This window comes from Equus asinus, chromosome 25, assembly GCF_041296235.1.
Source record: "Equus asinus isolate D_3611 breed Donkey chromosome 25, EquAss-T2T_v2, whole genome shotgun sequence".
NCBI lineage: Eukaryota > Metazoa > Chordata > Mammalia > Perissodactyla > Equidae > Equus > Equus asinus.
This window is the reverse complement of record NC_091814.1, coordinates 27,998,442-28,004,143: the sequence shown is the minus strand read 5'-3', so window position 1 is coordinate 28,004,143 and position 5,702 is coordinate 27,998,442. Positions and strand designations below refer to the sequence as shown.

General features: G+C 40.1%; 1 long non-coding RNA gene across 1 annotated transcript; it reads left to right on the top strand.

Moving 5' to 3' along the window:
- Positions 1 to 1,614: 1,614 nt before the first annotated feature.
- On the top strand, positions 1,615 to 3,557 carry LOC123280609 (uncharacterized). Its single transcript, XR_011498319.1, has 3 exons — positions 1,615 to 1,726; positions 2,245 to 2,507; positions 3,004 to 3,557. It is a non-coding gene; the product is annotated as an uncharacterized lncRNA (long non-coding RNA).
- Positions 3,558 to 5,702: the final 2,145 nt, after the last annotated feature.

Genomic DNA, 5,702 nt, shown 5'->3' with positions numbered 1-5,702 from the left:
TGTAGTAATCAAAACAGTATGATATTGGCATAAAAACAGACACAGAGATCAATGGAATAGAATTGAGAGCCCAGTAATAAACCCACGCATATATGGTCAATTAATTTTTTGACAAAGTAGCCAAGAAAATACAATGGGGAAAGGACCGTCTCCTCAACAAATGGTGCTGGGAAAACTGGATAGTCACATACAAAAGAATGAAACTGGACCCTTATCTTATACGACTCACAAAAATTAACTCAAAATGGATTAAAGACTTAAACATAAGACCTGAAACCATAAAACCCCTAGAAAAAAACAGAGGATAAGCTCCTTGACATTTGTCTTGGTGATTATTTTTTTAATTTGATACCAAAAGCAAAGACAACAGAAGGAAAAATCAACAAGTGGGACTACATCAAACTAAAAAGCTTCTGTACAGCAAAGGAAACCATCAACAAAATGAAAAGGCAACCTATGCAACAGGAGAAAGTATTTGCAAGCCACATGTTTGATAACAGTTAATATCCAAAATCTACAAGGAACTCATACAACTCTAGAGCAAAAACACAAACAATCTGAATTAAAAATGGGCAGAGGAATTGAATAGACATTTTCCAAAAAAGACACACAAATGGCCAACAAGTACATGAAAAGGCACTTAACATCACTAATCATCAGGGAAATGCCAATCAAAACCACAATGCAATAACACCTCATCCCTGTTAAAATGTCTAGTTTCAAAAGATAAACGATAACAAATATTGGTGAGGTTGTGAAGAAAAAGGAATTCTTGTGCACTGTTGGTGGGAATGTAAACTGGCACGGTCACTATGGAAAACAGTAAGGAAATTCAAGAGATTTAAAATAGAACTATCATACGATCCAGCAATCTCACTTCTGGGTGTACATCCAAAGGAAGCAAAATCATTTACTTGAGGAGATATCTCCATTCCCATGTCCATAGCCACGTTATTCACGATGGCCAAGACATGGAAGCAACCTAAGTGTCCATCACTGGATGAATGCATAAAGAAAATGTGATATATATGGAATACATATATATGATGTATAATATATGTATATATATATAATGGAATATTATTCAGCCTTACAAAAGAAGGAAATCCTGTCATTTGCATCAACATGGATGAAGCTGGGGGGCATTATGCTGAGTGAAATAAGCCAGACAGAGAAAGATAAATACTGCATGGTATCACTTACATGTGGAATCTTAAAAAAAATTCTAACTCTTAGAAACAGAGTAGAAAAGTGGCTGCCAAGTGCTGGGGGGTGGGGGAAATAGGGAGAGGTTGGTAAAATGGTACAAACTTTCAGTTATAAGATGAATAAGGTCTGAGGATCTAATGTATAATATGGTGAGTATAGTTGATAGCACTGTATCATATAACTGAAATTTGCTAAGAGATCTTAAACATTCTCATAAAAAAAGGTAAATATTTGAGATGATGGATGTGGTAATTAACTTGATACAGGGAACCCTTTCACAATGTCTATCAAATCCTAGCATTGTACACCTTAAATATCTTACAACTTTATTTGTCAGTCATACCTCAATCAAGCTGGGAGAAATAGAAAGCTCCACTAAACTATTATTCTTACAATCTATCTGAAACAGGTGGACTTCGATTGTCAACAGCCATCAAGATTTGGGTTTCCAGAATGGATGGACCAGACATAGTCCCCTTACAAAACAAGACTGGCATGAAGCACCTCCTATCCGCAGGTGACCTGTGCTCCATTTGCACTGCACTGGCTCATCTGAAGGCCTCACATGCTTTTGCATTACTGTTCAATAATAGTGCAGCCGCTGCCTCAACTTCCCTTTCCATCTTGGCCATCCCCACCTGGCTATTCTTCACAATTAAGCATGGCAGTCCCGGATTTGCTCGCTTCTGGTCACCAACACTATGGTGCACTTATCCAGGCATATCATTTACATCGTGTGTGCCCTTTACATAGATATTCATATGATTGATGTTCTCTGGCTTTGTGCAGCCAGTTCTGCGTCTGATTTACCTTGCTGTGATACTGTGATTTATAACAAGAAATGTAGATTTGATCTTCAACCCTGCTCCCGGCACAGAGCTCCTAAAACCTTCGGAATTTCCTGTGATTAGAGCATAAAGGTGTCTTTTGTTGTGTTAATGAGGTGATTTTCGGAAAGCCCTTAGATAACCTAAAGATGGTGGGGGGTGGTTGCCAGGGGAACCAACCTTGTGACTAGAGGTTTGAAACTTTCAGAACCACCCCCGCAACCTCCAGGGAGAGGAGAGAAGCTGAAGGTTGAATCAATCACCAATGACTATACAATGAAGACTCCATAAAAACCCAAAAGGATGGAGTTTGGAGAGCTTTTGGGTTGTGAACACAGGGAGATTCAGGGAGAGTGGCACACCTGGAGAGAGTATGGAAGCAGCTGCATCCTTTCCCCATACCTTGCCCTATGCATCTCTTCCATCTGGCTGTTCCTGGCTTATATCCTTTTATAATAAACCAGTGATCTAGTAAGTAAAATGTTTCTCTGAGTTCTGTGAGCTGCTCTAGCACATTAATCGAACCCAAGGAGGGGGTCTTTGGAACCTAGCCAGTGGGTCAGAAGTACAGGGAACAGCCTGGGCTTGTAACTGGTGTCTGAAGAAGGGACGGGGAGTCTTACAGGACCGAATCCTAAACTTGTGGAATCTGATGCTATCTCTGCATAGATAGTGTCAGAATTGAGTTGAATTGTAGAACATCCAGCTGAGAGTTGTTTGTTGATTGTATGAGAACCCCTCCCAATACACACATTAGAAATTGGGTCTCAGAACGCAAAAGACTTATTATCTAATCTTGTATAGTCTCATAACAAATGCAGTTTGCCAATTAAATCTGAGCTCCATGCATTTTCTGGTGTCGAATCTCTAACCTCTCACTTTTCTTATATGAATGAATCAGAGCTTTTCTCAAAACAGAGCTAGTAATTTATTGATAATCCAGTGTTTTCTGCTTGCCTGTTTCTAGATCACCGTCTCCTGAATTATCCACCTGCTTAACTGACCCCATCGATTGTCTTTGGACAGCAGCATTTACAACTTAAATTCCCATAAAGATGTGTTTTCCTGATTCAATTACTGATTGCAAATTCAATATCTGAAGCTTTGATCAGTCTTCCATTTTAATTTGCATCTATCTGCGTAAACGGTGTAGATTTTCAATGCCAAACCCGTACACAGGGGTTAATATTTTCTATCCAATAAAAAACAGGTTTGTCACTTTCTGTCTCTCTCTCTCTCCCCTGAAACCCCTCCTTATCATCTCTAATTTGCTTTTCTCTTGTGATACTTATGGGTCTATATATCTTGCATTATTTTCATTTGTTTCTCCCTATTAGAGTATGTGCCCCCCTGAGGACAGAAACGATCTTTATCATTTTGTATTCTTGTATGCCTGGCAAGGGCCCTTTCACAATATTTGTTAAAGATTTTGTCTCTTTTATTCATTGCTATATCTCCAGAAACCTGGAACAATGCCTGGCACAAATATTTGTTGAATGAATAAATTGACAGTGTTTGTAACTGGAACTTTAGTGAAAAATTTGTGATGAATAAAAAATTTATGTAAAAGACTAGACAGGTAGTAGACACTCAGGTACTCTGTTTGAATTAGAATCCATGAATTACACTGAATGTGGTGAATCATTTAGAAGATGCAACATTAATAATTTATATTTAATCCAGGATGAAAACTTGGTGTCCTTTTGGCGTATTTTCCATTACGGAAGCCCATTTGTCTGAACATGGTTCCTCAGTCATGGAAGAAAAGGAGTGTGAGAACTTGTGTAATTATTCCAAGCCCCGCCTCAACCTACACACATCAAGTTGTTTTCAGGAGGTGAGGGCATGAGGAACAGAGGAAAGCCAAAGGTTATGTGTGGCATTTTCAGAACACACGATAATTTCAATTCCATGAGGACCAACTACATAATTTGTGGAGTCCACTGCAAAATGAAAATGCAGGGTCCCTTGTTAATAAATTATCAAGAATTTTAAGATGGCAGCATCAGAGCATTCAACCAAGCACAGGACCCTTCTGAATGTGAACACAGATTGCACGCCCATGAAGTCGGCCTGTGCTCCACGTGAGGTTTGCCACTACAGATCCCATGGGCTTAGTTTAAGTCAGTCTAAGGAGGAAGCAATAACTGTGGAAGAAAGAAACTGCTGTGGTCTCCCTCTAGGTTCTAACGCTGGGAGTCGTCATGGAGCTAAGCGGGAATTTTCCCATTGGAGCTGGTATCTGCTGAGGCAGGGCACTGGATATTGGGAACAGACATGGAATAGTTGGTACCATTAGAGCATTGGCAGGGAGACACCTGAGGCCCGTTGGAGTTATACAATACCTAGAAAAGACGTGGGTCCATGGAGGCTTTGATCTTTAGAGGAGGTAGACATGGATTCTCTTCTGAAAGCTTGGAAATGACCTTGCTGACATTAGATTTTCTTAGAATTAGAGTCCCAAACACCTGTATAGGGGCCTGAATTCAGTTCAATTTTTATTTTAACATGAGTCCTTAGTTTGATAGAAAAATATGTGACCTGGAAAATGTGAGCTGCACATAAGTAATACTCAGAGGGGATGTGCGTCATGGGAAACCATCAAGGTCTGGGCTGCAATCCTGGCTTGGCCATGGGCAACTGTGACTCTTTAAGCAGCTCCCTTTTCTGAGTCTCAGCTTCCTAAAATGAGAAAGTTGAGCCAGCTGATTCACCAAGTTACCTCTTATCATCAAGAGTCAAAGATAAGTCACGATTCTTTCCGGTGATGTTGCTTTTACAGTACGCAAAGCACTTTCATACAACAACACTTCATTCTGCAATTGTTGAAACCAGGCCTTCTGCTTCCCAGTTCAAACTCCTTCTACTTTACCACACTGCCTTCTGGTACAAAGTTCCTTATTATAGATTGGAAATGAGTTTCACATTATCTCCAGTTCGTAATTTTTTCTTGCCCCAGGGTTTACTCTACAGGATACTTCTGTTTCAAGTGTCCAGATGTGGTGGAGACATCAGAGTGTCCTTGCATCTGCAGACCCAGGCAGTGTGCAGATTGGGCTTCTGTGATGGAAAGTGGTCCTCCTTCTTCCAGAAGTAGGCGTGAATGAACGTGCCAAGGGAAAAATCTCTGAAAACATTTAGGCTTAATTCTAACGTACATTAAATCCTCTACATAACTACCAGGAAAGCAAGGAAGTACTTTCTTGCCCTGTCACCAAAGGGGAAATGAAAAGGACCAACTCCACAAAGCAACAAAGTGGGATGACAGAAATAGGATGGCTAACCTTTAGAATCTGACATTACACATCCAGTGCAGGCTTGGAAATAGCCCAGTGCCCATGACAAAAGAGTAGGGCAAGGCCATCAATGCCAAGCTTGGGAGAGAGGCAGGAAGTTGGGCTTCACACAAAACCCAGACAGTAAGGAGCTGTGGTTTGCCACAAGACTTCTGGCAAATTTACTGTCATGCCCAGAGTCATATTGCTGGCTGCTAAGTCCAGCTGGTTTGTTGGCCAAATGTAAATTAATTGATAAAATTGTCACTATCTTAATTTGATTAGCATTCATGGAGAGAATGTGGTCTTTGGATCAGACACACTTAAGTCTATGTGAATTTATAAAATGGAAACTAGTAACGATACTTTATTCAGAGGTTGATTTAAGGAC